Source organism: Epinephelus fuscoguttatus, linkage group LG11, assembly GCF_011397635.1.
Source record: "Epinephelus fuscoguttatus linkage group LG11, E.fuscoguttatus.final_Chr_v1".
Taxonomy (NCBI): domain Eukaryota; kingdom Metazoa; phylum Chordata; class Actinopteri; order Perciformes; family Serranidae; genus Epinephelus; species Epinephelus fuscoguttatus.
In genome coordinates, this window is record NC_064762.1 from 1567085 (window position 1) to 1579224 (window position 12140).

Below are 12140 nucleotides of genomic sequence, written 5' to 3' on the forward strand. Positions count from 1 at the left end.
ATTTGGGACAGAGCTCGCTCACCTCTCTAATTCTGGTGAAGGAGACAGTGACAGACCCTAAAATATTTAAAACCTTTTCCCTGACTTTTCTTCATACTTAAAGCATAGCAATAGGGCCGTAGTCAACCACAGAAAATCACAGTGGACTGAGTGCACTTTATCTGGTAGCGCTGTGTGTCAACACAAGTGCTTGTGATTGTGAGAGTGAAGTGATTATCAAAACGTTGTCTGAACACAGGACTTTTTTTCAAAATGAAAATGAGAAACAGTTCCGTTTTCAGCTGATCATTTCCATGTAAACATGGCCTTGGATTTTTGGGTCCAAAAGTGACCATATTTGAACGAGAGGGTGGAGGTGTGGAGGAGCGATGGTTGGCTCTGACTAGGAGCTTGAGGACACTATCCACAGACAGCCTGCGCGGCCTTTAATCATGTGTAACTTTAAACCTTAATAAAATGTGAAAAGGTGGAAATTTAGCTAAACAGACCAAAACTGTTTTTCATGTACCAGGCTGTAAACATGTTTATTTCTGCTGTAAAGTTGGGCATTTTTACATGAGGGTCTGTGGGGGTCGACTCGTTCTTAAAGCCAGCCTTAGGTTGCCATGCACTTTGGCACTGCTTGGATAAATGCTGCGTTCGTCACCGTTACTTTGCCGTCAAATCACAGTGGAGGAGGGGCGGGACAAATATCACATTACTGTAAAACAACAACAGTGGAGCAGATATTAATACCAAAGACGGTGGATAAACCAAGACGGTCCACTGCGAGTCAGTTTCCTGTATCAGTGTCACGTGGGGTTCGCGACCACCACGCCCCTTTAGGAGACTAACAGCAGGTCCTGAGTCCATTGACGTCAGTGGGAGAAATGAACGTGATTACAGATTATGGCCGATTCTTTCGCCCCATAGTCACGGAAGCAGATATTGGACCCATTTATCACAAGCCACATATCTTCAGAACATTCCGACACCAAAATTTCAGACGGACAAATCAGGAGAAAATTTACTTTGTTCAAGACCTGTCTCTGTCTCAACAACACACTCTCGCGAGATCTGGCAGCAAATATCTCCTCTCTGGTGCTGCAATCAGTGCAGTTTCACCAAAGATACTGGATTACTAAAAATATTTTTTCCAGCAGATGTCTTAGTTACAACATGATTGAGCTAACTGGAGTAGTTTCATGTCGTATCCGACAACGGGAGGCTTTTAACAGATGACGTCCTGATGTTAGCTTTGCTGCTGCTGTTAGCTGTCCCTGTCAGCTGATGCTTTCTAGACATCGTGATTTCCCAAAACTGAATAAATACCACACACAGCAACAAAAACTGCTTTGCTAGCTCAATCATGTTGTAACTAAGATATCTGCTGGAAAAAATATTTTTTTCACGGACCGTTTATTGAGTTACTGAGTTATTACAGGCACCGCTAACGGCTAACGGTTAGCCCAGCTAATCTACGATAACCAAGCGAGGTTGGGGATACTTGTCTTTGATTGGCAGTTCTCCATCATCTTTGATTGGGCTACAGGGGACAGCGCCTACTTAGGAGACCGGAAATGTATACCATTTCATACAATGGGGGTATATTGTCCTTTTTGTCCTTGTCCTGCTGCGTTTCCCTCTGACGCTGCCGGGCGCCGTTAAACTATAACAGCAACCAGCCACGTATCATGTTGACATTAAAGGACGCCTTTTTTTGTTGTTGGTTTCTGACACCACAAGTCACTGCCCAAGTGCCTTTGAGACTGGGCTCGTCTCAGCTGAAAAAACATTATGCCTCCACAGCACTCTAGCGCTCCCTGCTGGGCGTTTTCAGAAGAGCGCCTGAAGTTGTCAGCTGAGAAAAATATGCTTTGGTTGACTTATTATGAAAGTAACACCAGCAGTTGTTTGACCTATAAGAACTTGGTGGGAGCAAAGCAAATTGACCGTCTGACCAGAAGGTGTCAGCCTTCAATTTGATTTCATCCCTACTCGTCATATTTTGTTGCGAGGGCAGAAGCCTCAGGCGTCACTAAAATGATGCTGGGGGCAGATTTTTTGCGTTGTATTTTGATGCAGCAGTGATCAGCAGGAAGAAGAGTTTGGTGGTAAGGGTTAGGCAACAAAAGTACTGGGTTATGGTTATACTTACCTTTGAGTGGCTCAAACGTTGGTGTTTGTTGGTCTCAGACACTGAGCCCCTGGCTCAAAGTCCACCTGAGTGGTCTTTCAAACTCTTAAAATTACAGCTGTTGGTCTGAGCATCCAGTAATGACACGGATGGGTTTACACTGGAGTTGTTGCAGAGCTGTGCCCCTCACACAGATGCTAAACAGTGTCCCTAGCATCACTATAATGAGCAGCTAGCATGTGCGTGAGACACTGCCCCAGCGGCGTATTTTGACACACAGTGAGTGAAACCAAGCTGGAGCCCTGCACAGCAAAAAGCCAATGCTTTCCAGTTTTCTCCTGTCTTAACACAGCATCAACATGTAGATACTAATGAGTAATGATATGAGGGCCTCAGTCTTATCCCTGAGCTATCATGGTTTTAAACACTTTAATCCAGTTGAGTGTGAGGAGCAGCGCAGCCCCGAGGAGTCTCCCTTGAGGTTTTTAGAGATACAGTAGTCCTGTTTAAATATGTATGATGGCTCCTTTCAGATCTGGAGCACAAAATTTGATCTGGATACCCAGTGACAAAATCAGATGTAGTGTGGTTTCCTCGCCCTGAAATCCAGGCCACGAAAAACACTACAGATGTTTTCTTGCATGAAGAATGGAAACTAATTTAATGGCAATTTGCTAAAACAGTTTGTCGGTATTGTCTCTCAGTATGATACTTAATGAAAGCTTTTGAATGTACATAAACCCAAGCATCATATTCTCGTCCTCGGGCGTGGACGACTTAAAAGCATGATTCAGTTTCTGCAGTTTTTAGTGGCACATGTTTCAGTGATCACATCCATGTTGCTAATGTGCTCTGGCCTGTTGACATCTGAGGGACACTGCTGGAGTTATTGTCATGTTCCTTCACATCGTCTGCAACAGTCTTTAGGTGTGCTGTGGTGTTCAAATACTGCCAGGCAGAGTGTATGTCAATAAAATCTCACCGTCTCTACCAGCTTGTACTGTTCAAGCAAGTCATGGTCGAGTCATAGACTCATGCTATTTATGCCAAATTCTCAACCCACTACCAGCATGTTAGAGCAGAAACCAGGATTGTGATGATCACGTCTCTGTTGTTGTCTCATTATCTTCCTCTTAGCTTATCTGGCTTCGTCCTGTACTGCCGTCCATCTGCTTCGACATGTGAAGATTTGTTTGTTCTGAGAAGCTCTGCTCCACGTCACCGCCTCGACTGAGAGATGTTGTTTGCAGGCTTGTTTCTCCACCTGTTGGGTGGAATACATTTTGCATTCTTGTTTGATCTCACTCATTACAAAAGCGTTTTTCCCCTCACGTTGGCAGCTAACTGGAGGGTTTCTGGCTCTTTGCACGGTTGTTGGTGAACACCAGGCATGTGATCAAATGTCTGTCAGATGCTTGAACCAATGTTTCTGACACCAACAATTCTGTAAACTTTATTTAGTGGAACATGTGATACAGACGGGTGACATATTAAAGGAGAAACCAGAATGCAGGAACTTCTATACAAAGAGGGGTGACTGACTGGCTTAAAAACCACATTCAGATGGAAGCATGGATCCATCCTGCCTTGTATCAACGCTTCAGGCTGCTGCTGCTGCTGCTGGTGGTGTAATGGTGTGGGGGAGATTTTCTTAGTACCAACTGAGCATGGTTTAAACACCACAGCCTACCTGAGTATTGTTGCTGAGCGTGTCCATCCCTTTATGACCACAGTGTACCCATCTTCTGATGGCTACTTCCAGCAGGATAACGCACCATGTCACAAAGCTCACATCATCTCAAACATGACAATGAGTTCACTGTACTCCAATGGCCTCCACAGTCACCAGATCTCAGTCCAATAGAGCACCTTTGGGATGTGCTGGAACGGGAGATTCTCATCATGGATCAACTGTGTGATGTCATCATGTCAGTATGGACTTTGGCTCTACTTTCACTTTTACGGGCAAGTGTGTTCACAAATAGTAACTGACAATCCTGCATCAGCCTGTAGGGAAAGCTTAGTCTGCTCTGACTGGTCAGCGTTTCCAGGTCTTCATATCTGAGCTCTCAGTGTCTGTGCACTATTATTGCAGTCGAGTACAGCAGCACTTTCTACCGTGAAAAATCACCAATAATAGCGTCTAAACACAGGCGGACATGTTTGAGCTGGTTTATGATCCGAAAATCGGGTAGAAATGAACAACATCAGCAACCAAGATAGATTTTTCTGATGCAAGCATGTAGTAGTGTGTGTAATGTAAACGCTTGCAGTAACATGCCTGATGTAGAAAACCTTGTGCTCTATGTCAGTCTTCATTTTGATGAATAATATAATTAAATCAATGAGCCACAGTTGATCTTACTTGAATATATGTAACAGGCTTTTGGCACAACATGTACATGGACAGAGACGTACAGGAGTAATAGAGCAATGATTCAGCCTCATGCAGTACATTTCAAACATCACACAGACGTGTCTAACATTGGAGTCTGAACATTTACAAGGTCTTGATCTTAGAGCATATTAACCTTCGGACACTCTGAGCCTCTTCACATGCCTGCATGCAGACAGCAAAGGAGCATGGATGAATCATACAGACATAATGACATTTTCCACGACGGTGCCTGCAGCAGATGAGCAAATAAAGAAATCCGTCATGAGCTGACGTCAGGTTGTCTTGAAAGTAGAAAACTCGTTGGAAACAGAGTTTTCAGAACAGTCTGAAGGTTTTTGCTCACAGACATTACTTTTACTTAATTAACCTCATAAATTAAAATGTTGGTCATGTTGAATGTGAACATCGCACATTGTAACATAATGTGACAGAAAAATAAAGGAAAAGCAAAGCAGAGGTCCTGTGTGAGGAAAGAAGCATCATATTATATATTATATATATTATTATATTATTAATGATACTCGTTACCTGGAGAGGTTGGAAAGAGATATACGTTTCTTCCCTGTTCCAAAACCAAAATCAGACCCTGAAAAGTGTAGGGTTAGCTAACGTTAGCTAGCTACTGAAGATATAGCCTACTGAATGTATACACATGCTGCTTTTGCTTTGTAATGATTATAACAGTGAAACAAAGAGCGACCCTGCTGTACAGGAACCAGTGAAGGGAAGCAGGGAGACTTTGCTCATATTCAACCAGCTGTGTGTGTCATCACAGTGTGTGCAGATGAACGGTGTTTGGCTTCCCTGGAGATCCCTGCCTGTCCAGTGGCGGAGGTCTGGGTTCGAAGCCAAACACAGTTCATCTGCACACACTGTGATGCCACACAGCTGGTTGAATATGAGCAAAGTTTCCCTTTATATTCATTGTGTTGTGTGGCGATCAGCAGTGATGTGGTGGTTCACTTTTACACTGTGATCTGTAGCCTATAGTTCGGCTTTAGCTTCTAACTATCTTTGTCTTTTTAACCTGTTGTTGCTGCTGAGTCAGTTTGACATCCTGGATATATCCTTCAAACACACACTGTAGACCCCTCTGTCTGCTGCTCTCTGACATCACTCTTTCATTTCTCCAGAAATATGATAATACAGTATTTCTTCAGGGAGTGCAGTTAGTTACAGTGTGGGCTGTATATCAGTTGTGACTTTTTCTTTTCAGCCGTTAACTGATCTACAACTTTACGTTAGTAATCTGAATCTGCAAAATAAACTAGAATCTAATGTTGTCAACTAAATGTGGTGGAGTAAGAAGTACAATGTTGGCTTTTCAGATGTGGTGGAGTAGCCGTAATGATTGTGTTAGTACTTAAGCTGTGTTGCCTTTGGTGATAATTCTCTGCGAGTTCGCCACAACAAACGACTCCTTTCACATTTGGCGTCATCATTTGATCTATCTTCAATTTTAGAATATTGATTAGAGTAGCTTTAAAGCTTTAACTACCAATTTGTGACCAACTGGTCCTTTTACTTTAATCATATAAAAGAGCACTTTGAAAAATCTGTGTGTGTGTTTGTGTCTCCAAATGGCAATTTATAATACAGCTCTTTAACGAGATAGAGGACCGAGGAGCCCAATTAAGCGTGTCAAAGGGAGAATGGATAAGGGGCACAAGAGCAGAATAGCTGCAGAGGAAAGGAGAGAAACATCTGGAGAGACAGAGGAAGACGAGGGAACAAAAGAACATGTAGAGACAGAAGGATGAAGGGTAGACAAGAAGACAGACGAACAGCAAGAGAGCTACAGATGGGAAGATGATAGAGAGATCAGGAATAGCAATTAAAGAGAGAGAGAAGAAGCAGAAGGAGAAGGGGGGTTAGCGCCCCGAGGTCGTTCCTTTCAGCAGCACTAATTTAATTGGCTCATTTAGAGGGATGTGGGATGCTTCCTCTTGATTGGTTGAGTAGGCAGATGATGCCCACAGAGACAGGAAATACAGGAGGGGGCGTTTAAACTTTTAGCACACACATGCGTACACACGCAGTCTCACAGATGGACATGCACACACACAGTTGTACTTGTCCATAATAGATACAGTACATTTGCTCACTGTTGCACACACACACACACACACACACATGGGCATAAACATGCAAATCAGTATGTGTGTGTGAATTATTATGGTTAGCACACACGTCCATTAGGACACAATAGAGGACACGCAAACGGGCACAAAATTATACAGACGCTGTGTACACATGGGCATTTTATTTTTAACTTTCTCATTCACACACACACACACACACACACACACACACACACACACACACACAGATGAGTTCATTCATGCATGCACTGTAGTTTATTAATGAGGACAGAGACCAAACATCTTCCTGCAGTGAACACAGCATCAGCTGGGAGTGTATATTTGCTGGTGTGCTGCACGCCACAGTGTACAGCACTTGTACATTGTGTGTAGTTAAGAAATGCAGACATCAAGGTGTGTGTGTGTGTGTGTGTGTGTGTGGTGAAAAAGCTTTTAGTTTGCTGACTCTTAAGAGTCGGATAAGTCCCACTCAGGGACGACAAACACGCACACAAAGCACTAAACACACACACACAGCTAGTTGTGTGACCTCTCTGTCAGTCTACCCACGCTCGCTCGCTATCTGCCCGTGGATGCATCCGTCCACAAACCTTGAGAATGTCTTAATTTCCCACGAGTCTCTCTTCCTCTCTGTCTCTGTGTCCATCCGCTCCTCCTGTCCTCCGGTTTTCATCGCCTACTAACACTTGTAATCCAATCACATGACCCACTATTTCCCTCCTTACTCATTTAATACTTGTGTGTATGCTCGATTAAAACTGAGTGTGAGAAATGATCCATGTAGAGCCTCTTTGCACCTAAACATATTTGTCTAGCTTAAAAACTCTGTGAAAAAGTACAATACTAGATACTAAAGGTGTTCTTGTATGTGTTGGTGGATGATCAACAGGAAGTGTGTTTGATGTGTTAGTCTAGTGTGAGAAAGACTGATGGAGGGAGAGTGTTGTTGTGTGACTGTTGATCTGTCGTCATTCATCATCTGTTGTCTGTTTGTCCCCATTCATAGCACTGTGTATCAGTGTGTGTTATCTAAATGTTAACATTTCATACAGCTATAAATAAAGTCTTGTTCTCTTGGTTATGCCTGCACTGCCATTTGATCTCACTTTGCAAATTAGGTAGGCAGAGCCAGCAGGCTTGTCAAAAAACAAAATGTGTCTGAGGTCAAGGGAATAAATAGATGGACTTATTTTTAGTTTCCTAAGGAAGGAGATGGTATAAAGTTAAAGGCAGAATTTCCGAAATAGTATGTATAGACTCATCATGATTTATGAGTCATAAGTGATGATTGAGAGGGATTATTTTTTATATTTATAACCCAGTAAAAGTGTGTGCTAGTGTCTGTATCTGCAGATTTCCTGCCCTTTGTCTGTATATTCTTATTTTGCTCTTGTCTAGGATCTTTCTGGGTGTCATCGTTTGAGGGATCGTGTGTAGCCTCAAGCCAGTAACAGACTTAGACTTGCTTTATTGTCATTCAACAAATATTACATATTACATATTAAATGAAATTTCGTTGCCTTGGCTCACAATGGAATATGAATAAATAATAAATAAGTAAATTATGTGATATACAAATAAAATAAAATATAAAAACACTGGTATGACTTAAAGTCAAAATTACAGGAAGTTATCATCACAGTACAATAATAGAAGAATAAAGTGACCTAGCAATATCGCACGCATCAGAAGTAGCAGCATGTTATAGTCCAGTGAGGTAGACCCATGGAGGGTGGGTGGTCGGGGGTGCGGGGGTGCGGGGGGCTGTTACAGTCCATAGATTATTTTATTGTGTGTGGATGTTCAACAGTCTTCTGGCCAGGGGGAAGAAACTGTCTCTGAATCTGGACGTCCTGCTGCGGATGCTGCAGAACCTCCTGCCAGAGGTCAGCATGGAGAACAGTCCATGGTGGGGGTGGGTGGGGTCAGAGGAGATGCGTTGGGCTCTGGTCAGGCAGCGCTTATGCCCAATGTCCTGGATAGAGGGGAGCGGGGACCCGATGATTTTCTCCACTGTCCTCACCACTCTCTGCAGAGACTTCCAGTCAGAGGCCTTACAAGCCCCAAACCAGACAGAGATGCAGCCGGTCAGCAGACTCTCGATGGTGCCTCTGTAGAATGTAGTCAGGATGGGAGGGGGAGGGAGGCTCTCCTCATCCGGCGCAGGAAGTACAAGCGCTGCTGTGCCTTTTTCGCCAGGGAGGTGGTGTTGAGGGACCAGGTTAGTTTGTCAGTGATTTGCACTCTCAGGAACTTTGTGCTACTGACGACCGAGATTTGAGGATGGGACTCAGAAATGTAAAAATATAGTGCCAGATCATAAGCACACATCCAAGAGAAGCCGAGGTGGGGAAGAGTGGTCAACTTTGAATGCTGAGTTTACAAACTGCAACCGACAGCTCCTGCCTGTTCTACCTACTGACCTGTTGTTGGTCAGGAAGAGTTTTCAGTGCGAATGCAATGATTGGTCGGAGTATTTTTAGAGCCATATGAGAATGGTATAATTATGAGTTTTTATTTCTGGTGGAATTCACTTACATTTTAGTGTGCCATCAGCTTATTAATAGCATTTTAACCTTAATAATAATAATAATAATAATAATACATTTTAGTTGTATAGCTCTTTGTCGCTTTCCAAAACACTCAAAGACACTTTAAAAAAACAGAAAAAAACAACATAAGAGCAGCAAAACACAGTTAAGAGAGGGAATCGGGATTGAATACAAGCTTGAACAGGTGGGTTCTGACCAAAGATTTGAAGGAGTTTAAGTCTGTACAGTTACGGATGTGTTGGGGGACTGAGGGGGCAGCAGTGGAGAAGGCTTTGTTCCCCCAGGTTTTGTGCTCGGTCCTGTGTGGTAGAGAGAGGAGATTTGCATCAGAGGAGCGGAGACTGCGGGAGGGGGTGTGACGGTGCAACAGGTCAGTGAGGTAAGATGGGGCCTGGTTATGGAGGGCTTTGAAGGTGAGGAGAAGGACTTTGAACTGAATGCGTTGAGGAATTGGGAGCCAGTGTAGGTTCTGGAGGACGGGTCTGATATGGTCGCGAGAGTGGGACTGGGTGAGGAGACGGGCAGCAGAATTCTGGATGTATTGTAGTTTATTTAGGACTTTAGAAGATGAACCATACAGAATGCTATTGCAGTGGTCAAGTCTGGATGTTATGAATGCATGAATCAGAGTTTCTGCAGTGGAGAAGGTGAGTGAGAGGCAGAGCCGAGCTATGATGTTAGTAAGGGAACTGGGGCCGATTAGGATCATGTCTGATTTGTCACAGTTGAGTTGTAGAAAGTTAGTTTGCATCCAGGATTTTATTTCAGTGAGGAATATAAAAGTGTGGAGCAGACTGCTGTAGTGATGGATTTGGTGGCGATGTAGATCTGCACGTCGTCAGCATAGCGGTGGAAATTTGAGGCCATATCGGCGGATGATGTTACCAAGGAGGAGGGTGTAGAGGATGAAAAGGAGAGGACCAAGCTCAGAACCCTGTGGGACGCCTTGGGACAGAGGAGCGGTAGAGGAGGTGCAGTTATTGATATGGATGAATTGCTGTCTGTTGGAGAGATATGATCTGAACCAGGAGATAGCCGTGCCAGTGATGTAACAGGTTTTTAGACGGGAGAGGAGGGTGGAGTGGTTAATCGTGTCAAACACAGCAGTGAGGTCAAGCACAATGAGGATGTTGAGGTGTCCAGAGTCGGCAGAAAGCACAAAATTTCCCTTTGCTTTAAACGCCACCATTAATGATGATCTATCAGGGTCTTGAAGGGTTGTCCTATGTCCTCGGGGAATACTTTAACCACTACCCCTTTTACCTCTGTTCCAAGAGGTAAGGTGGCACTTGAAAATGAGAGGAAGGGGTTAAAAATAAGAAATGGGATGGGGCCAAAAAGTCAGGACATCTCAGTCTTTGCTGCAATAGTTTTGATCATTCCCCTTTAACCATTACAGAAGTGAAATCACTGGAGTACCCCCCTAACATACATGTCTTATCACCCAGGCAAGATATCCACAGATGAAACTGTTCATAGCAGGTGCTAATGGGGTCTGTAATTTGATTGATGATATAATTTTCCACAACAGAGATACAGCAGCAGCAGCAGCAGCAGAGAAACAAAAGATAGCACTAACATGACCAACAAATAACTGAGCCAGAACTGCACTGACAGTTTTATCTATTCTCTCATTTGTACCATTGTGAACTCATAAAGGCTCTCTCATTAGCAGCTCTCTCCACCTGCACGTCTGAGTGGCACTCACTGAAGAGCATGTGAAATATTAACACCGTCAGCCTCTTAGCTCACAGTTCATGTTGGCGCTCTCCGCTAGTTTCTACTGTCATGTCCTCACAAAGGGGAGAGAGTACAGAGAGAAAGGAGGACACTGGTGGGAGAGAAGGAGGAGGGGATCAGAGGCGTACAGTACAGCGAGGAGACAGATACCGGAAAAAAAATATATGAGAATACATGAGCAGGGGAGAGACAAGGGGGCAGGCAGTACAGGCAGAGAGGAAATAATTGAAAGGCAGAGAGGAAGAGAGGAGACGGGGATGATGAAGGTGGTGACTGAGCGTGGGGAGGAAAAGAAGATACCACAAGAAAGAAAAGAAACTGATGGGTGGAGAAATAGAAAGACGAGACTGAGAGACTGTATTTAGAAAGGAATATAGAGCAGATGCAAAGCCCACCGGTGACTCACCTGGCGCTGCACTGTGTGTGTGTGTGTGTGTGTGTGTGTGTGTGTGTGTGTGTCTAATGAGCATCGCTGCGGAGGCCTTGGGTTTCTGCTAAACACCATTAAGGCATTTTTAGACATCCCTACATCACTGTCAACTTAATTTGATACTCAGGCTAACCTGCAGTAAAAGTAAAGGCCATTAAACAGTTGGCAGCCTTCACCGCACTCCAGCAGTTCAGTTTCACATATTTAAGCCCTGATGCAAAGAGGATATCTGCTTTAATGGTCAAAGGTTTTTACAGAAGAGAACAAACACACTGGTCGTGTTTCACTTGTTCCTCCGACATCTTTAAAAGTTTGGTTGTTTGCACAGCGTGAACAGTGACCCTTTTCCTGTTTCGTACCATGAAGCAATCACCCCTGGAATGGAGTGAAGAGAATACAATGTAGAGACCTAAAGTCTTCTTGGTAAAAGTTTTACTTTGATGTGTTCAAGACCTTCTGCATTGTAAGGTAATACATCACTGAGCAAAACCTTGATAGGATATTTCCATGAGCAGATCCTTCATGTGAACTATGTGGGTTTGCAGCAGCATAATTAGCTCATAGAGTTGCTCGAGGATATCAGATTATTGGAGCAATATTTTTCAGACCTTATCAAGAATTATACAAACACATATTGACTTAGATGTTTTGATGGCAGTTCTGCAATTATAGACTCTAACATTGTTAGAAAAAAACTTTATGGTGTCATTTGTTCGCCTACTGGCACGAAGGTTGAGCTTACTCGATTGGAAACAGAGAACTGCACCAACACATTCAAATCTAATGAAGGATGTAACCAAAC

At 43.6% G+C, this 12140-nt stretch overlaps 2 protein-coding genes across 4 annotated transcripts in view; one reads left to right on the forward strand and one right to left on the reverse strand.

The window, feature by feature from the left end:
* tmem244 (transmembrane protein 244) overlaps positions 1-12140 on the forward strand; it is a 146326-nt gene that overhangs the window by 49761 nt on the left and 84425 nt on the right. The gene's annotated exons all lie outside the window — the stretch shown is intronic.
* tmem200a (transmembrane protein 200A) overlaps positions 1-12140 on the reverse strand; it is a 93248-nt gene that overhangs the window by 19706 nt on the left and 61402 nt on the right. The gene's annotated exons all lie outside the window — the stretch shown is intronic.